General features: G+C 34.6%; 1 long non-coding RNA gene across 2 annotated transcripts; it reads left to right on the forward strand.

The window, feature by feature from the left end:
* The first annotated feature begins 6,935 nt into the window (after positions 1-6,935).
* Positions 6,936-10,158, forward strand: LOC128240654 (uncharacterized). 2 transcript variants are annotated; one of them, XR_008262254.1, is made up of 5 exons: positions 6,936-7,040; positions 7,378-7,482; positions 8,656-8,767; positions 9,101-9,222; positions 10,018-10,158. It is a non-coding gene; the product is annotated as an uncharacterized LOC128240654 (long non-coding RNA). The 2 variants fall into 2 exon arrangements; XR_008262255.1 differs by having other exon boundaries at positions 6,943-7,067.
* The last annotated feature ends 12,649 nt before the right edge of the window (positions 10,159-22,807 follow it).

Consider the following 22,807-nt stretch of genomic DNA (forward strand, 5'->3'; position numbering starts at 1 on the left):
CCTCGAATGCTATTATAATTGATTAAAGCTCAGGTTTGCTGTTGCGATACATAAAAGTCTTTGCAAAAAGGGATTGTCAGGGGCGGCACCAGGATTTGACGTGAGAGGGGGCGTAACTAAAAGGAGTTACCATTTGTCTTGCGCCCCTCCCTCGGGACCAAAATGTATATCCTTTAAGATGTTGTCAGGGGGCTAAGGGCTACTCCCCATAGAAATGAATAACAAATTATATTCCGAAAACGTGCAATTTTGGCGTATTTCATCATTTTATTTTTTCTATATTGACATAAAAAGTTATCTTGGACGTTTTCAGGTTGGGGGCTGGATATTGTTGTTGACATTATAAAAGGTACAAATGAATTGATTTCAAAACAAAAAACAGTAAAACTAATAGGTTAACACTGTTAAATAAGAATACATCTTCCACATTAAGAAATATTACTTTTATCAAAACTGTTCTATACACGCGTTTGGGTTACTGTGTAGCATTTGTTTTCGATACTTTTGTAAAATGGTTTACATCATGATGAGCCAACGTTTTGTGTCACGATTATTTCATTTTGCGATGCCGGACTCTACACAGCCTGAAATACTTGAAAATTGTAGGTTTTGAATTTCGTATCTTGTAAGAAGATTTTTGTCTTATTTGAATGACTGTATGAAATATCAGTGCTCTAAAGTTTTTGTCTGTTTCGGACAATAAAGAAATTATAAGATATGTCGCTATTGTTTTAATGAAAGATTGTGCTTGTTTGTTATTTCTTACGCTGAGAGCTCAAATGTATATCTCACTCAAGATTGTATCGAATTTGAAACAAGTAGCTTCTGTTGGTTTTAATGGACATATTATTCATTTACTCAAGACAAGATATTGTGTTTTTTCTTATAATCCCATTACATGAATTATCTTACCATTGACATCACGAATTAACAAATTAATGATGTGTAGCTCGTTGTGAACACCTTTATGATCACCATTGAATAGACAACAATACGACTGAAAAGATAGTGGATTTGTCGAGATTACAAAATTGCCAATAATTTACAAGTACAGGTCAATCTTGATATTTTCGACATAAAGCGTTTCAATCCATTGAACCAAAGCATTAAACAAAGACATTTGGTATTGCATACTCATCAATTATGACTATCACCTCTATAAACATCTGTATTAATAATGGGTACTAAATAATACATCATCTTGCTTTGTAGAGGACGATCTTGAGTGTTTGAGGTAAACCTATCAAACCGATTAATCCACAGGATAAAACAAAACAATAAGCTATGCCATTACGATTTGGCTATCGATTTAGTATTATATTGCTGCCTGCATACAAATACGAATGCCAGAGGTGCCGTGATTGTATAATGTTTCTTCAAACGATCTCCCAGTCTGATCATACAACAGGCAGCAAGTTGATTATACGATCAATCCCACGGATATCATTTTAAAATGTTTACTGATTTGCTTTGAAAGCATCTATCAGAACATTTGTCAAACCATCGCGTATTGTTTTTTGACATATCATAAACTAATTCAAATACGTATATTTCAGGATTACTTTGCCCTCCAAAAGCCCTTCAACAACAATGACGTTGACGATATGTTAAACCCTGTTTGTTTCTCAGTTTTAAGGATTTGCCCATGTACATGTACTATGGAAGTTTAACTTTGGGAAAACAATGTGTTAAATTGGTGTTGGTTTTTGATTTAAGAAAAACACAGAACTTGTTAAGTATTCAAGCTTAACTACTTTGTCATTACCATATTACGAATTTTAGTGTAAAAAACGTTCACAATTTCTGTTCCAATTATCCAACATAAGGATTCCTCTGAACAACACAAAATATCTTCGTTGGTTTGAATAAAACAAGCTATCAAACAATATAATAACGATCGCATTTATTTTTGCTATCATACAATGCGTTCCCCTTTGTGACCTTAGTGATTACGTTGCGATTACGTAGTATAAAGCCAAAAAATCGGGTAATCAGACTTGACATTAACAGTTGTCTGTAAATGTTCACAAGCCATTCATAACCACTGGTGATCGCGAATGAGAATAAAACTGAGTAGTATTCTATCAAAACACAACAAAATTCCGACAAGCACTGAGATAAAAATTGCTTTAAAAATATGAAATAATGACCACTTCTACAATGGCAGTAAAATAAAGCCAACGTAGCTCCGTATACGAGCGGATATTCAACAATTGATCAAGAAATGTCTTGGAAATTGCTTTCAGCTGATGCGTAGCAAATGAAGAAACTGTGTACTTAACAGGTCTGTGTGGACTTGCATTGGGACTTGCTTGCTCAAGCTGAAGGTAGAGGTTAATTCATTGAACGGCCTCTGTGCTCAAAATTGACTAGACGAACATAAGTACTGGAAGAAATGTTTACGCCCCGGCTGTTGAAACGGATAAATGAGTGACGGATGGACGTCGCCGGAGTTCCCTGTTTGAGTGGAGGTCAATAACTCAAATTTCGAAAGAATTATAACGACCTCGCTGCATTAATGTGAAGCGGAGGGAAAATCTAGCTTACGCACGTTACCTTTACAAAATGAAGAAGTATTACGTATGCAAGTGGCTGGGGATTCAAGCCTTTATATGGAGAACTTATTTAAGTGATATTAAAGGCTGTTTCTATTAATCATTATAAGGTATTTTAAACGAGTTTGTAATATAAACATCTTTAAGATTTTTTTTTGTTCCGATTTATTATAAAAGGGCAATAAAACTTGTGTGAATTATTATACTGAATCGAACACTTTTTACCTCCCTTGATGCCTTCGGTATACATGTAATTTCACGAAAAAACTATATTATTTGTTATGTTATAGTGTGTATGTGTGTGTGTCTATCGGTGTGTGTGTGCGTGCATGCGTGCGTACGCGTGTGCGTATGTTTGTATTCATATTATAATTTATTTGAAATCATTCTCAATCATTCTCAAGCTTTATATGGGCAATTCACAAGGCTATACCGAAAGTTACATACATAACTACGTCTGAAACAGTTCTCAAGAAACCTCCGAAAGCGATGAACATGGCCATGTCCAGGGCTTTATGTGTACGGGAACATTTTCAAAGGCAATGCCCCATGCTATGCAACCAGCTACGCCTGGGGCAGCTCAATCATACGAATAACAACAGCAGCCAAAACCTACAATGACGGCGTGCATTGAATACATATCACCAGGTATAAGAGTACGAACGCACATGGACGATGATAAACAACCATTCCATTTTAGCGCTCATCAAAATATCAACAAAGCAGGCATTGGAGCAGAGCAGAGTAGATATGGGTTGCCTAATTTAATGTGTTCAAAAGCTTATTAAAATTAAGCTGTCGTGACTTGTGAATCACCTTTATTGCATGCCATCTTAATACAGATTAACTGAAAATCCACGCACAAGACAAAATCAAAGTACTGAAAGTACTGATGGAAGGTAATTTGTACTGTATGTTTGAGTGAATGTTTCGTAACTACTTGGAACGAAAAAAGTTGGGGTTTTGTACGATGTAACGAAATGTCCCGTGTAAATTATGGACGTTTCGTTCCAATCAAAATTTGGATATTTTTACACAATGATCAAGTTATTTAGCAGCATACAATAATGGAACATTTCATTAGTTCTGAAAATATTTTCCATAACATTCAATATACCTCTCAATGCAACATCTTGTCAACAGTCACATGCAGTACTTACAGTACTTTGATTAAGTTTGCAAGTTTTGACAAACAAAATAAGCTCAAAAAGTAAAAAAAAAAAAACCTTATGTTTTGTTGACATCCCTGAGGCGCACATTATAACATACGTGTGTTAGGTCTGTCTTGAGTTAATACTGTTTATTTTTTATCTGTCACAAGTTATTTCTATGAGAGCAATTCATATACCCATCGTGCTAGTAAATAAGCGTGTAAGAATATACTGACATATTGTAAACAAAGGTAATAAATCATATTGAGCGCGTGAATGCCGGACACCAACAATTATCAGAGCGTGAAGTAACTTTTTCGGTAAGTTTCGTCATCGCCAAACCGTATCTTAGTTTAGGTTCGAGATATGAAATACTCTGCAAAATAATGCAGTATTTTGTAACATTTTTAAGTACGTAATGGTTTTTTTTAAGGAATAAGACTTTAACAAAATACATAAACATCACGTTCGTGCATCTTGGTATATGTTGAATTAAAGAACTCAATTTGAATGAACTGTATTGTAAGGCATTAATAAAGACATTTAGCTGCTGAGAAATAATGTATTGCTTATTGACCAATTTTGAATTGCATATCAATTGAAGCTCGAGCGCTCGAGCTCAGGTAGATACATTCAAAGCGTTTCCAGTTAAATCTACCTATTTACTCTTTGAACACTTTGGGTTAAAATTTAGAGGTTTTATTCTGCAAGGATTTGAGCGTGAATGTTTGGCAGAAGCGCTCTTATTTTACTCTTCATAGGACGGCTAAACTGGAAGAGTTTCTTTTGTTGACAAAGTCTTGGATGTATGTTTATTTACAGAAAGAGAAATTGTTGGTATACCAATCAATCCTTCGGGCTTGAACGTTATTTCAGTACAAGCACAGTGATTTATTTGAAATAGACAATCACTGTCTGTTCCTTCGAAAATATTCCGGATGTGGGTTTTGGCAAACGATGCTGAATTTGATAAAAATGAAACCACATATAAAATATAAAGATGTTATTGTAAATGTAAACTTTGGCAAATGTTTCCAAATGGACAGATATTGGATTATTAAAATTATGTTTTGAATAAATATTTTACTATTAAAGTTCATTTTCCATTAACATGATTGAAATGAAACATGATATGCTCTTATCGCTACAGCATGTTAACAATACTAACCATCCGTGAAAGGGTTCCCCTTCAAAACAACTATGTGCCGCAATATTTATAAAGGAGGTTTAAATCATTGACCCACATTCAGAGAGAGTCGAGTGTCAATAGGTGTACTTTTCCTCACATGTATGTAAAAGGGTATTTAAAAGAACAGTTTGGATATTATTTTGAATAAGATAATCTTCAGCATAAAATTCACACATTGGATGTAATTTCAAATGCATATATATGAAACAAACATTTTGAGAGCTCGAGAGGATTTTTTTTTTCCAGAAATGTTTTACTAAATGGCATTTGAATGAAAAACAAACGGATTTGAATAGTATGCTAATTTATTAATTGTGTTCCTACAACTGACTTAACGTCGACCGACATTTTACAAATGATGGGGAGTGAACATGTATAACGTAAGTTTTGAGAAAGAAGTGTCACCCGGCTATTTCTAACAATTTTGTTGGAACGAAAACATGTCCGCTTAAATATCACAAAGCCAACAAAGACTAACAGCAATCGTGGGATCTATAATTTGGTTTAAATATTATACATTTTACAGCGATTGTAAAGAAAGCTATGATAGCTTAAACTAAGTCACTTTCGTTAGCACGATGTTGCGCGAGAGTGTGGTCTTGTATTATAGGGGAAACCGGAGTACCCGGAGAAAACCAACTTGTCCGGCTTGGTTGACCACTGACCAAACTCACATGCGCCAAGGCCGAGAATCGAACCCGGGTCGCCTTAGTGAGAAGGGAGTGCCCTTACCACTGCGCTAACCAAGTCATTTTGGTAACGAAATGCTTTTGGTTCGTGGTATTGTAGTAGGTCTTTCAAAACAATAGATTAGTTTCATATAAGTACCATTTTTCGCCTAGTACACTGCCGCCTTGAATATATTCAAACCTTTACATCAAATTTATATCATATTTGAATATTCAAGATTTGTTCTTATTATTTAAGAACGCAGTTTTTTTTTCTCACAAAATGGTTAAATACAATTAATGTAAACATTTTAAATCCATCTGAACCTGAATTGGTGTTTCTTAACCTGAATGATCATAAAAATGACAAGTTCTGTTTTTTACAATTATTAAAAAAAAAATAAAGTAGACTTTCCATGAGTAAGTTACAACATTTGAATGGGGACAGGAGTGGCTATTTATAACCCAAATTGGAGTTTTCTCCCTTTGATTGATACACTTGAGATGCACACATACTGATTGACATATATTTGGACTCTTTTCACTAGCTTGCGAAAATGCATTGTTTTTTTCTCATTTCAAGAATTTACCTGTTGACTGTCCATCAAAAGGCTTGATAAAAGGGTTTCTTTTCATCATTGGATTCAAACAAAATGTCATTAATTTTACCTATTCAGTTGGCAGCATTCTTCATAATTAATAGGCACATGGCTTCTTTTAGATAGGCCAATACGAGCACTCGCCTCACACGGAATGTCTGTATCTTAGATTTCCTGATTCACTTTATTGTGGGATGTCATCCTGAGTGCTGTCCGGCAGTTAGCAGAATCGAAGGTATTTTGCTAGGTAAATCATAAAGACCGCAGCATGGCGATGTACATACGCATTTGGATATATTTTTATAGTTTTGTTTACATAATATCAGCAGTAAACAGTGTGTATAGTAAGGGCCAAACGTTTACTAGAATATGCATATAGACTGCACCATTGTGATGCTTTTATGAATTAGGAGCTTCTAAAATAACTGTATTTTATACATAATTATAATTATAACAATAATGTATAATAAAGGGCATATGTTTGATGAAAGATATTCCACTGTTTTCTGTAGTCATTTGATACACATAAATGATATTTTTTTGTTATATGCTAGTTATAAAAACTCCAATGGCCGCGACGATTTTCTAATTGTCTGTAAATATTATTTATGTATCAAGAACTAGAACAAAATATAAAGGTGAGTTCAGCAATATGCATGTTTTTTAGGAAATGTTTTCAAATTGAAAAAAATGTTATAACTGAGTTTGTTAAACATATTTTAAACGTTCAGAGTTGTCTTTGTTATTGACAGGCAGATTATTATGACGTAATACTACAGACTCGACACCGGAATACGACAAACTGAGGATAAGTTGAACACGCATCAATGCTCATGTAAACGGAATCATCACCACCTTCATGTATCATATTGGACACAGTAAGAACCGACATTTCTCGTTGTTGGGTATGTGGAGTGTGGTCATTTTTGCACCTTTAAGCTAGCACATTAAGTTGCTTATTTGACTTTTTATATAATTGACAGTGTCATTAAAAATTGTGTATACATTTTACTTGAGCTCAATACTGCTTGATATCTACCAATAATGGCTAACTGTTTGGTGTCCTGCTCTAAATATTTAAATAATCAAAAATATTACGCAAGTTTCCTGCTTTACGCAGTATATATTATACTATAACGTTCCTCTTTCACTTTGTCTATATATTTGTTGGGGAGATTATTGAGAATAAATTTTCAGCATAATGTTCTTTTTAAGATGGATTCGAGGTGACTTGACTGTATTCCCGATCCTAATATGACAAGGGACGCTGTCTGGTTAAATGTGGTCCTGTATTTGTCCGGAATGAACCAGAAAGAAAAGGTAAATGTCGTTTGCAGTTAAAAAGTACTGTCATCGTTGCATAATTATAACAAGACTAAGATAGATATTAATACTATTTCACTGAAAATGATAAAGACACACAGGTTTGAAAACCCAAGCAACAGGCTAATAACGACCTTGGGTAATGTAATTTCATATTAAAATCATGTTTATTTAATGTCAACCATTGAATACACTTTATTTGGCAGATTAAGGACACTTTGGCTAAAAACAGGAACTAGACGGAATCAATAATTTGCCTTTTCATTTAAATCTTTATTTACTGGCAATCTAATGCCGTAAAAAAAATCATAAACTATCGACTTTGTCAGTGCGTCCAACGCGGTAACCCAACAAGTATTACTTAATAACTTAATCTAGTAACAAGACAGGGGTCTTTCTTCCATTTAAACCCTCCTTGGTGTTTTATTTAGCAATAGCATGCAAAAGGCTTAATATTTTACAGGAAACAACTCTGGAACATTTTATTAGGGCTATCATTTTCTTGAACTTTGCCATTAGTTGTCTCGTCTGTATTCAATGTGTGTGCATCGCCATTTAATCAACAATTGAATTGTTCTTTGCATTTAAAATCATTGATGACAAACTGTAATAAGTATATTGTATTAAATATCATTTCAAATGAAATACCCCTTTTTACATGTACTTGGATTTCAAACAAAATGCAGTCTACATTGTGAAGCATTATTCATTCCAGTTTAAGCCAGAGTTTAGTGTTTTAAAGCTTGCATTCATCACTTATGCACTTAAGAGTGCTAAGAGGTACGCTTTAGCATTGTTACGCACAGGTTTGGAACTTCCGAATTATATAATTCTCTATATATAAATAATAGTTCTATACATAATATTTAGTAAGGGGTAAAGACTTGATGATAGAGCTTACTCATATTTCAATGTTTCCCTTTAGTAATTTGATACAAATGACTTGTAAAGTTTAAATTAAGTTTTTGTTATAAAACACACTCTAATGGCTGGTCTAAAGAAGGTAAGCTAAATACCTTGTATATTATTGTTGTATTCACCTTATAAATATATGTTGTACCAAAACTGAACAAAAGCTGATATCTGTTTAGCTATATGCAATGTATTTTTTAGAAAAGGATTTTGATTCGAATACAATTATTAATAACTTATAATTGCTTTTATTGGCAGACAGATATGAGGGATTAAAGACACAGCATTGGTATACGATAAGCTGTGGATCAGTGGAACCAGCATCACTGTTCATGTAAATAATTATCTCCAGCTTGAGGAAATTATTAAAGTAAGAACAGACACTAATCGGGGAGGGGGTTTGTAGTGTAGCCATTTTTGCACATTTAAATTGCAAACTGTATAAGCACTACCACTTACCAATTTACAGACTTTTGACAGCATAATTGGCAGTGTCTAATACTTGCCGAAACGTTTTATTTTCGCTCGATACTGCTTGCTTTCCAACAATATCGGCTACTTGTAGGGTGTCATATCCTTAATTGATCTATAATCCTACAATAGTTTTCTCAGTATATGTCATACTTCAACGTTCTGTTTCACTAAGTTTATACATTTGTTTGAAAGATTAGTATGTTTTATGTATGTACGATTTCTTTTGCAGTAAAAGCTTTCTATTTAAGAAAGAAACGACCAGACAACATTGAATTCCTGATCTGAAGGTCACAAGGGGCGCTTTCTGGCAGCGTGTGGTCTTGGGTTGTCCGGAATGAACCTGAAGCAAAGGTAGATGTAGTTTGCAGTTATAACGCACTGATATGTTTGCAAAATATTGCAAGAGTGTGATAAATAATAAAACTTTTTTTCGATAAGATGAACGACTACGAAATACCGTCTTCATTATGCAATCTCCAGGCCTGGTTTGAAGATTTCAAATCTAATTTGTTTAATTGTTTGTTTAAAATTCCGTTTTTAACTAATGAGCATTGATTTCAGGATAGAAACTAATGTTTAGTAGTTGGATTGATCATATTGTTTTTACAAGAATGGTTTATCAAAATTTGGAAACATACTTAAATTATTATCACAACTAACCGATATTTTTTCGACTCAAATAACAGTGATAATTGATCTGTTGTGATCGTCCTCCGATTGTTTTCCATTATCATACAATAATTATATGAAAGCCTAATGATATGTAGTATTGTACATTGAATGTGGATGCCTTGATTGCATCGAAATCGGAAGAAAAACAGAATATTGCATTCGGATGTTTGACAGTTATTTTCTGAACACTTCGTTGGCAGTTTGTTTTGACGGATTTGGCTTATAACGGATAAATGTCGGATAGGAGAATTGTAAAATTAATGTCTTTGTTTTCTTGAGTAATTTTAACATAACTTCTCTCATTTAAGCTGAATGTTTGAGAAAAGTTGCTTAATATCATTACTATGATAACTGTAGCGTTTTTACTTTAGCCTGTACATCCAGAAGTTGAAAGCTGTGTTCAGTTACTTGTACTGCTTAGGAGAGAATACTTGAAGGCCATGGTTAATAACTTGATAAATGATTTTTTTGCAGTTTCATTCCAATTGACAAACAGATAAAGTGGTATGCTAGATAAACTACATTGGAATGCGACACCCCTGGAATCTGCTTCCGCTGTAACACAGTTGTCTCCATAGAGCCGTTGTTTAACTAATTATCTCCATTTTGAGAAAAGCAGGTAATGTGTGAGGTTATAACTAACATTTATAATATAGTGTGAAGGCTTTGCAATTTAAGTTCCCTATTGGCTAATCCATGACAATAATTAGGTTTTGTATGGGAAAGGTTTTGTAATGGTTTGTTTTGAAATATAGTTGCATCTTACAGGTTAAAAATGTGGAACATAGATATGTAGACCATATTCAAAAAGATTACCCGTTTATTGAAAATAACTATAGACCAGTCAGTATTTTACCATCAACGTCCAAATTATATGAAGGGGTCATAAGTGAGCAACTGATAAGTCATTTTGATAACATTTTTCATCCTTTCCTGGCAGCATTCAGAACAACATTTGAATGTCAAACTACCCTGTTAAGGCTGGTGGAAGACTGGAAAAAGCCCTTGATGAGACCAAATTCGTAGGCGCAGGTTTAATCCACCTCTCAAAAGCATTCGACTGCCTCATCTTAGATAAGCTTAATGCATACGGTATCTCAGCCCCAGCATGTAAACTTATGCACAGCTATCTTACAAACAAAAAGCAACGTGTCAAACTTGGTTGAATTACCAGTGAGTGGGACTCCATCCTGAAAGGCTTACCTCAAGGATCACTATTAGGGCCTTTAGTTTTCAACATCTTCCTAAACGACATCTTCTACTTTGTCAATTATGCAGCTTTGTATAATTATGCAGATGACAATACTCTTTCTGTGTGTGATAAAAATCCTGATGTTGTTAAGACCACTATTGAAGAAGAAAGTAACATTTTGTCTCTCTTGTAAATGTGTAAATAATACCTTTTTGCCTTAAAATATAGAAGAAATTGAGAACTATAGGATGCTTCACTGAATATCTTTTATCCTTTGTCTTAACGGAAAAGAAGTTTCTTTTTTAGTGGGATGGCTAACACACACACTAGACAAGATATGGCATTCAAATACCAGAAAAGATTTCAGCGGACTTCTTTGACTAAAATATTGACTTAAATAACAACATATTAAATTATATTACATGGGCTTATATCTTATTATGATTGTTCAAATTTATATAACATCTGTCGAACATATTCAACTACTTATGTTTTTCTTTCGGCAAGTGTTTTTTAGGTGTTACGTTTTTACCTTTTTCAATTAACATTCTGTTTCAGTGATAGGTGTAATATCAAAATAATATGATACATATCATACCTCCTCTAAGCAATAATTTCAAAGGCTTTTCCTATCATGCTAGATTAATTATAAGTTTTTTTTTTACAAACTACATATCGATGTACAAAGCTATTATTCCCTTGTATATTTTGCTACTTACATTTTTGCTACATAATGTGTATGATTTCCCTTTAAAATATACTTGAAACAACTTACCATTTTACAGTGGTATATCAACTAGTGCAACCATGCACGTGGGGATTGGCCGTACAGCCGGGAAAACTAGTTGGTGTTATCACTGTTCTCGATGCTCTAATCCTATTTTCCTATTTGTATTTGTATTTGTATGCATGCTCAAATATGTGTTCAGTTTAACAAATATATTTTTATTTCCAGGTCACAAGCTCATTGTTATTGTTATTTGATACGTTCTGTATGTCTGTTATTCATGTCGGAAAATAGCTCATTGAGCTAATGTTTCTTGTTAACACATACTCGACTTTAAATAAAGATTCTTGTTTCTTGTATCTTGTAATAAACACTTGCTTTGTAAATGGATAAACCAACTTTTTGTCTGTTGACATAGGTAACAGAACAAGTTCTTACATATATTTTTTTGTGTTTTATAACATTCTCAAACTAATGGGAGTCTTATGTATTACCTGTACCAATAATATTCACGTTTCGTAACAGTATGTATATTACTTCAGGTGTAGCTGTATGATGTCAAGCTGTGGTCTACTTAGCAATTAATCAGCGCTGTTGATAAATGACAGACCACCCAGAACACTATCCTTCCACGAAATGCCTTTAGTGACCTCAATGTAAAGGATCCAGTGTAGGTCGTTTTCTCGTATGTATTGGCATATCTTAAAAGTTAAAACGCAAAACACATTGACCTTTTCAGTGAAGCAGTCATGTACACTTAGCTATATATAAAAGTAACTTATTCAAGTACGTGTACACTAAGAAGTTTCAATCTTCAATTTAACCAGTTGTCAGTTAAACACCGGTTTTTTGGTTTGTAAAATCCCACAAATGTCAGATCTTAACCCCCAACCAATACCGGCTTGTCTTCAATCTTCAGATCCACTATAAACAACAGCCTAAGGGAGGCAACTGCGATACCAGAAAATAGACGTACTGTTATTAATTGATCAAATCTTGTCAGACTCTTTTATGCCTTTTGCAATACTGCAAATATGTAATTCTTAAATAAAGTTTAGTTAACTAGTTTGTCTTGGCACTGGTTACTTGAAATTTCATGACTGCGCACCAACGATATTTCAGAGATATTTATTTTTGAGGTATGTCAAACTGTTTCAGAGGACTAACATTTATTTGCCTGGCATATTGATATTTTGTTTGCATTAAGAAGAAGTACAACAGCACATTGCCTTCTGATCCCTGTTTGGCTGTTTAGGTTTAAACACGGGTAAATCTGGGCTGGGATATATTTGAAGTTTCGACTACTGGACTTGTCACTGTAGTTTTCATTGTATAATTGATGTGTTGCTTCTCATCTTCAGTAGTTAACTTAGCTTAGAAGATTAATGAGGCTGAACAATTTATTGTGTACTAAAACATAATCGTGATTGCATTTTATTCTCTTCCAGATAGAGGAATATGACTCCCCCCTAGTAAATCCATGATATGAAGGTCACACTGGGTTTCTTTCTGGCAGGATATGGTATTTGGTTGTCCGGCGAATACCCGAATCACAGGTAGATATCTAGATACATGTGAAGCATTTGGCCAACGACTAATTTCCAAACAGTAACCTGTCGAGCATCCATCGTCATTTGAGGTTGACAACTAAAAGTATCTGTACATAAGATCACAAAACATGTGCATTAAATGCATCTGTCCATTGATGACCACTATCCCAATTGACTTATGAGAGATACATGTTTAACTTGGTCTATTTGTAAAGCTTTGGGTTCAGATGTACACAATTGTTTGGATGTGTTTGTATTACTGTAATGCTGTATTGTTTACGGAAAAGTCATATTGAACTGTCGGGTAAGCCAAATTCCAAGGCAGAAGAAGGAATGAAGAACAGGAACTGTCACACTCAACTACTTTGCTTTTATTTCTTTTTTGCTTTATTTGCTTTTATATGTGTTTGTCAACATCTATCTCGAGTCTAGTCTTCATCACTTAAATATGTTGCTATACATTATTGCAGATTAAGTTTTATAAAGAGTAATGGATGGATGGAAGAATACACATTTTTGTAGCAATTCAAAGTAAATTCCAATTCATTTCTTAGTTATTTTATTAAATCCACACACTAATTGATGAGTGTTCAAATGTCTTGGGCTGATGACATTTAACTTCATTGCTGCGTAGTATTAACATTTTTAAAATACACTGACAGCTTTGTCTGAATATCTGTATTAGTTTGGAGACGAGCCTTTTTCGCATTGGAGGCAATGGTAAATGAATCGGTGAAATGTTTCACAGTATTGTTGCTCTTTTTAACAAACTTGGTAGGTCATATGCTAGACACACAGCATCAAAATATGGACGAGATTCGACATGCCAAATGGTATAATCGTGGTTGTCTCCCTTTGACCACTGTGATTGTCATATTATGCAGTTTAAGGACAAGAAGGAACTGGTTGCAGTAAAAAAAGAAATGAGGGTACGTAGATGAAGTATATCCCCTTGAACATGCATTCAACCAAAGAGTAGATGTTTTAAAAGCACTTAGATATTTAATAAAACCTTCAAACTGCTAATTGTACCCCAAAAGGCTAAATGTTAGCTTTCATGCCCTACTTTTGTTTCCTAACCTGCACATCGTTCATATTCAACTAAGTGTATATGGATTTTCATGATATGAATGCGATTAAAACTTAAGTACAAATGCTCTCTTTCAGGTATGCCAATGCGTGCAGACGGTCTATAATGTAACCCTGATCTAGAACTTACAAAGGGCTCTGTCTTGTAGGATGTGATCCTGTGATGTCCAGCAATTATTAGAACAACAGTAGAAGATTGAAAAAAAACAGTAAATTAGACATGTGTTACAAAACCGATAGAAACATTTGGTAAAGTAAGACATCTATAATTCTTAATAACTTTATTTGTAAACATTCTACAGTGTTTTAATTGTATTTCGTTGTTATTGACAGATCGATGAGGAAGGATTGAAAAGACATAACACCAAAATGTGAAAGGCATTGGCCCTGTCAACCCAGCATCCCAGTTGTTCATCTGTGTCAGATGTAAAGAGAATGAGTATCTAAACACGTGTTCGCCAAGACAATTCTTAATTAAACACGCTAAACTTATATTCTGGATTGTTGACGTTCTCCATCTTAATTCTTTCTTATCTTGCATACAATAGTTTCCTGTTGTTATCAGACGGTAGCCTAATGCTGCTTGTAATGGTATAAGTATGCGTACATAAACATTGTATTAAACTATATTGTTTCACAAATGTCAACAAAATTGAGTTTTTTCTTCAATTTGAGCTTATGATTTCTTAGTTTCTTTCTTACCTCGAATGCTATTATAATTGATTAAAGCTCAGGTTTGCTGTTGCGATACATAAAAGTCTTTGCAAAAAGGGATTGTCAGGGGCGGCACCAGGATTTGACGTGAGAGGGGGCGTAACTAAAAGGAGTTACCATTTGTCTTGCGCCCCTCCCTCGGGACCAAAATGTATATCCTTTAAGATGTTGTCAGGGGGCTAAGGGCTACTCCCCATAGAAATGAATAACAAATTATATTCCGAAAACGTGCAATTTTGGCGTATTTCATCATTTTATTTTTTCTATATTGACATAAAAAGTTATCTTGGACGTTTTCAGGTTGGGGGCTGGATATTGTTGTTGACATTATAAAAGGTACAAATGAATTGATTTCAAAACAAAAAACAGTAAAACTAATAGGTTAACACTGTTAAATAAGAATACATCTTCCACATTAAGAAATATTACTTTTATCAAAACTGTTCTATACACGCGTTTGGGTTACTGTGTAGCATTTGTTTTCGATACTTTTGTAAAATGGTTTACATCATGATGAGCCAACGTTTTGTGTCACGATTATTTCATTTTGCGATGCCGGACTCTACACAGCCTGAAATACTTGAAAATTGTAGGTTTTGAATTTCGTATCTTGTAAGAAGATTTTTGTCTTATTTGAATGACTGTATGAAATATCAGTGCTCTAAAGTTTTTGTCTGTTTCGGACAATAAAGAAATTATAAGATATGTCGCTATTGTTTTAATGAAAGATTGTGCTTGTTTGTTATTTCTTACGCTGAGAGCTCAAATGTATATCTCACTCAAGATTGTATCGAATTTGAAACAAGTAGCTTCTGTTGGTTTTAATGGACATATTATTCATTTACTCAAGACAAGATATTGTGTTTTTTCTTATAATCCCATTACATGAATTATCTTACCATTGACATCACGAATTAACAAATTAATGATGTGTAGCTCGTTGTGAACACCTTTATGATCACCATTGAATAGACAACAATACGACTGAAAAGATAGTGGATTTGTCGAGATTACAAAATTGCCAATAATTTACAAGTACAGGTCAATCTTGATATTTTCGACATAAAGCGTTTCAATCCATTGAACCAAAGCATTAAACAAAGACATTTGGTATTGCATACTCATCAATTATGACTATCACCTCTATAAACATCTGTATTAATAATGGGTACTAAATAATACATCATCTTGCTTTGTAGAGGACGATCTTGAGTGTTTGAGGTAAACCTATCAAACCGATTAATCCACAGGATAAAACAAAACAATAAGCTATGCCATTACGATTTGGCTATCGATTTAGTATTATATTGCTGCCTGCATACAAATACGAATGCCAGAGGTGCCGTGATTGTATAATGTTTCTTCAAACGATCTCCCAGTCTGATCATACAACAGGCAGCAAGTTGATTATACGATCAATCCCACGGATATCATTTTAAAATGTTTACTGATTTGCTTTGAAAGCATCTATCAGAACATTTGTCAAACCATCGCGTATTGTTTTTTGACATATCATAAACTAATTCAAATACGTATATTTCAGGATTACTTTGCCCTCCAAAAGCCCTTCAACAACAATGACGTTGACGATATGTTAAACCCTGTTTGTTTCTCAGTTTTAAGGATTTGCCCATGTACATGTACTATGGAAGTTTAACTTTGGGAAAACAATGTGTTAAATTGGTGTTGGTTTTTGATTTAAGAAAAACACAGAACTTGTTAAGTATTCAAGCTTAACTACTTTGTCATTACCATATTACGAATTTTAGTGTAAAAAACGTTCACAATTTCTGTTCCAATTATCCAACATAAGGATTCCTCTGAACAACACAAAATATCTTCGTTGGTTTGAATAAAACAAGCTATCAAACAATATAATAACGATCGCATTTATTTTTGCTATCATACAATGCGTTCCCCTTTGTGACCTTAGTGATTACGTTGCGATTACGTAGTATAAAGCCAAAAAATCGGGTAATCAGACTTGACATTAACAGTTGTCTGTAAATGTTCACAAGCCATTCATAACCACTGGTGATCGCGAATGAGAATAAAACTGAGTAGTATTCTATCAAAACACAACAAAATTCCGACAAGCACTGAGATAAAAATTGCTTTAAAAATATGAAATAATGACCACTTCTACAATGGCAGTAAAATAAAGCCAACGTAGCTCCGTATACGAGCGGATATTCAACAATTGATCAAGAAATGTCTTGGAAATTGCTTTCAGCTGATGCGTAGCAAATGAAGAAACTGTGTACTTAACAGGTCTGTGTGGACTTGCATTGGGACTTGCTTGCTCAAGCTGAAGGTAGAGGTTAATTCATTGAACGGCCTCTGTGCTCAAAATTGACTAGACGAACATAAGTACTGGAAGAAATGTTTACGCCCCGGCTGTTGAAACGGATAAATGAGTGACGGATGGACGTCGCCGGAGTTCCCTGTTTGAGTGGAGGTCAATAACTCAAATTTCGAAAGAATTATAACGACCTCGCTGCATTAATGTGAAGCGGAGGGAAAATCTAGCTTACGCACGTTACCTTTACAAAATGAAGAAGTATTACGTATGCAAGTGGCTGGGGATTCAAGCCTTTATATGGAGAACTTATTTAAGTGATATTAAAGGCTGTTTCTATTAATCATTATAAGGTATTTTAAACGAGTTTGTAATATAAACATCTTTAAGATTTTTTTTTGTTCCGATTTATTATAAAAGGGCAATAAAACTTGTGTGAATTATTATACTGAATCGAACACTTTTTACCTCCCTTGATGCCTTCGGTATACATGTAATTTCACGAAAAAACTATATTATTTGTTATGTTATAGTGTGTATGTGTGTGTGTCTATCGGTGTGTGTGTGCGTGCATGCGTGCGTACGCGTGTGCGTATGTTTGTATTCATATTATAATTTATTTGAAATCATTCTCAATCATTCTCAAGCTTTCTTGAATGATTAAGCTTAGATTATTATTAAAAAAGGGACACGACTATACATTAAAATATGTTAAGTAAAGTCAGAGTTACGACCAAAGAAAAGGAATAGTACCAAATAAATGTGACCTCAGATTTTATTCTCATACTATAACAGTTAAATAAAAACACGATAGGCAATATAACTTTACACTATACTAACGGACGGAAAATAATTTCTCTACGTTTACAGAATTATTGCAAGTATCATTGGCTTCAAAATATTCTATGAATGAGAATGATCAAACAAAATAAATTGTTTGAATAAGTGAAGTGTATTCGAACTCTTACAGCCTGTTTGAACGCATTATATTTGTCCGGTATTACGAATGTAGTCTGCATCGCATGTATTCCTCTTTTCACGTATTGTATGTGTTGAGAGTAAAATGAAACTGTACACTGTAATGATCAGTTTCTTTCATTCGGTCATGTAACATTTAGGTTTGTACACTTGAGCTGATATGCACTGTCAGTAGATATGTCTAGGTGGTTGTTTACCTAGTCTATGTTGCATTATCTTAAAGTTATAAATGTGGATGACAAGTGAACACAAATAAGGAACTCTTTTAGCTTAATATACCTTTAGATTATTGAGTTTCAGGTTTTGAGGATTTTGTCCGAGGTTATATGCATGGCGGGGTGTTGCCCATAGGCATCGTGCAATGTTATGTTCATAGCATCGTCCAAAGAAACACCCAAGACAAAACATAGTGTTGTAAAAAGGGCAACACTCGATGAAGAACCTACCCCACACTCATGGTTATATGTAAGTGGCAATGTCCGGGGCAACGACTATGATTATTTACATGACAACGTTTAGGGCTATTAGAAAGGCAGCGCTGATGGTTAAATATATGGCAGCGTCCGGGAAAGTTGCCCGAGACATGTTGAAATGACATTGTGATACAACTTTATTGGTCCGTTTTTGCACGTATAATGTGTTTATCTAAATAAGCGATAAATGATAAAAAACGACTCGACCTTGAACTATAACTTTTCAAATGAATATCAGCATGATCTTATAGTATATAAATCATTTTCCCTGGTAATTTCAGATAACTGTTGGGCAGTGAACAAATAACACAGAATAATTTTATTGTGGCAGTACGAGTAGATAGAACATTGTGATATATACAGAACAAATTACAATATTTTAACCTTATTGAGAACGACAGCGGCAATATCTATTATGTCCGTTTCCATTTCAAACCAATTAATCATTAGGTTTAAAACTTCACACGCACACAAATAATACCCGAAAACAAACATTTTGTGTTTCAACATCATGCAAGAATTCAGTCAGTGGAATTGATTCCACTTTTCGTTAAGATTAAAACAAAAATCTGTTTCGTTTAAAATTATTACACGTTCCATAAATTGCCTTTGCAACACATGTGTAGGGCATCATTTTAATATTTTTGGAATAATAATCATTCTTGAATCAAACTTAAGCTTAAACTGTTCCTAAGAAAGGGACACTACTGTACAGGTAAAACCGTGTTCCTGAAAGTTAGAGTTACGACCAAAAAAGAAGTAAAACCACATAATCGTGACCTCTGATGATAGGTGTGATAATCAACCCTATACAACGATAACTTTCTTTCGCTTGTGCCGTGTATTTTAGGTGTCTTTCATCCTAACACTATGTACTCTCAAACTCTATGTCATATTTGTTGTGCTCTTAATTAGCCATTTGAATTTATTTATAACAATACGTTTGGAAAACCAAGCAATCAGAAAGTTTTAGAAACTCTTCGTTGCTCAATACCCTTGTCAATCATTGAGTTCTTTCCCCTGATATAACATCTATGTATGTTGAGCTGGCCTTGCATCACGGCATACTTAAATGACTAGTGCTAGCCCTTGGGATACGGCCAATAATGGTAAAGAAAGTGCAATTAGATAACTTTAATGTTCCAATGATTTCATTGGTAATGTAATGTTAAACTAGTGTTGTTAGCGAAAGGCCTTAAAATGGGGATATTTTGCAATGCAACACCAAGGGTAATATTCTGAGAAACGACCATGGTAATGAGCATGGCAACACCAACGGACAATTCCTAGGGCAACATTCAGGGTAATTTACATCGCAAAATCACGAATTTCAACCCAACGCACAGGTTCCTGTTGAGGGACTATTTGGCGAAATTCCCAAGGCAGCCCCAAGGTTATACACAGCGCAATGTCCTGGGTTATATACAAGGTAACGTCTGGGGATTTCAAAAAGCAACGCAAAAGGTTTAGTACATGGGATCCACCAGGGATTATTTCAAGACAACGTAAAATGCTCTACAGAGGGCAGTTACGGTGGGCAATTCCGAATGCAACATGCACGGTTATAATCTGAGCAACATCGGTTGCAACACTTTCGCCAACACCCGCGGTTTTATATATTCATGGCAAGGTCGATCAAACCAACTATCATGATAAGAGTCATGGTAACGTCCGGGGCATTTCCCATGGCAACAGGCAAGGGCTATACACATTGCAGTACTATCCCCAGAAATTCCGAAGGCAGCACCCAGCGACAAATATACGGCAACGCTCGGGACTATTCCAATGGTAACGTTCATATTCTTACACATTGTAACATCATGGGCAATTATCAAGGTTTATATTCATAGAACCATATGGTAGGGCCAAAAAGCAAGACCATGAGTTATATGCATGAAAATGCCCGAGGTGATATGTATGACCTAGTCCTGGTCAAAGGGAAACGCCCAGGACAGCTCCAAAGGCAACACTCATGGTGTTATGTTCGAAATAACACCCAACGTGATATACACACTAAAGGCTAGATACGTTGCAATATCCAGGGAATTTCTAGGATTTGCACCCACAGATATATGGCAATGACTTGGACAATTGCAATGGTAAAGTCCAGAATTGTATATATTGCAACGTCAGGGGAATTCACTATGCTATGTCAAATGATTCCATACATAATTATTAACGTCTGGAGAAGATCACAATGTTAGACCAACAGTTTACACATGACAATGTCCGAGGGAATACTAATACATCATATTAAGAACGAGGGTGTCAGACATTGTTTGCGCTTTTTCATTGCAGAAAATGACCATGTTTAAAATCATGCAAAAATCATGACAAAACGCACTCAAGATATCAAACATTTTTATAAATATGGGTACTTTGTCATCATTTGATGTCTTTCGAACGATCAGCGAAAACCGACAGTAATAAAGGCGCCGATTAACGTGTAAACAAACGGACCACATGTTGGATGAAATAGTTACTATTAATAGTGGTTCTATTCTTACCGTTTTATACCGAACGTCGTTCATGCGTAATAAAATGAGAGTTAAATTTAAGGTTGAGAACTACCATAATATATTTGTATTGGGTTATTTCCTACCGTTTCTTAGACATCGGCTAAGATCCGAAATCACTTGAACATAACCACTGAGATGTTACCTTATGTTTTGAATACAGTCGTGTTTTGTTATCAAACGAAAGTGTTGGGCGAGTAGAAACAGATTTGAGAATAAACATAAGTTAAGATCAATCATGCGAGACATTGAGATTTTGGTGCCGCCGTTGGATTCGTTTCATGGAGCTGATACAGCACAAATAAATTTACTGTTCTACCTACCGGTTCCTTCGATCGGCTAAAACTTAAAAAACTTTAAATCCCCCGATATAAGACGCTGGTTTGATAAACAGTCTGTCTCAGTTTTGAGTTGATCCTTACATTAAAAACATGGTTTTAAAAGACCCATTCTGACTCGGGGTTAATCGAATAGTATTTTACGAGAAAGGTAGCAACCCTTGAAACCTATCCGATAACTATGAATTCTACCTGAACGAATAAGTCGAGGAGAGGGATATGAGTTTTCGTTGCTGCTGCTGCTGCTGCTGCTGCTGTTGCTGCTGCTGATGATGATGATAAACGGTCATACAATCGACCTTTAGCCGATTTCGTAGGAAATAAAACTATCAAAGCAATAATATAATTCAATCGTGTTCAAACAAATGGCTTTCAATAAAGGCAAAAGTAAAACCGTTCTAGCTTGAAATGAGTATTCACTTATTGCTAGACCGAAAATAGTCGTATTTGGTATCCTTCATAGCGGTTCGAGAAGTAAAATTTAATGTTCTGCCGAAAGTGAAAATTACTGATGCAAGAAATTGAGATTTCGGTACCAGGGGATTCCTTTCGTCTGGATGATACATAATATGTATCATCCAGACGAGAGGATTATGTATCATGCATCAGTAATTTTCACTTTCGGCGATAGCTATTGAGTTACTCAACCCAGTAACAGCTTAAAAAACAAAAAAGTGTAATAGCAATTTGATTTCTAAAGATTACAGTATACTATTGCAAACAAGTCCTCTTTTCTCTCACAATAAAACGTACGGAGTGACTCTCGTTTGAGGACTCGGTATAAGTACTTGTAGCATTATAAAATATAACTTAAAAGAACAGGCCCACTTATCAACACTTTAAACGAAGCACCGTTGAAAGGAATAATGTTAAGACTTAATATTCACTAAACGGTAAACACAAAACGCCTTAAATAGCAGAAACATACTACACATGTATTAAGCCTTACTGAATTAATAACTTTACGCAATTTTCAATTTAATTAATTATGTATTAAGCATTTAACTTCTTTTTTTAGGGAAAAAATCAAACAATCACAATTGTGCGTGCAGAACAGTTGTTCATTAACTATTATCATATGATATAGTTCATGCTTAGTCACTGACAGAGTATTTGTATGTTTTTCATAATCTGGTCTTACACCTTTCACTTTATATCGCAGGTTGTAAATGAAATGGTACTAAACGAAATCAAATTAAGTATTCACTCTCTCTTAGAAGACTAATCATTAGATCGCCTTTACGATTCTTACCTCATCTAGAAGGAAAGTCAGTATAAATTACATTTTTAATGTGTATTTTGTTGCTCTATCCGAACAAGTCTTTACGTCAAACTCGAAATAACATTCCAACTTTTGCAAACGATACGCGGGGGCATCGGGTGCTATA

Source organism: Mya arenaria, chromosome 7, assembly GCF_026914265.1.
Source record: "Mya arenaria isolate MELC-2E11 chromosome 7, ASM2691426v1".
Taxonomy (NCBI): Eukaryota; Metazoa; Mollusca; class Bivalvia; order Myida; family Myidae; genus Mya; species Mya arenaria.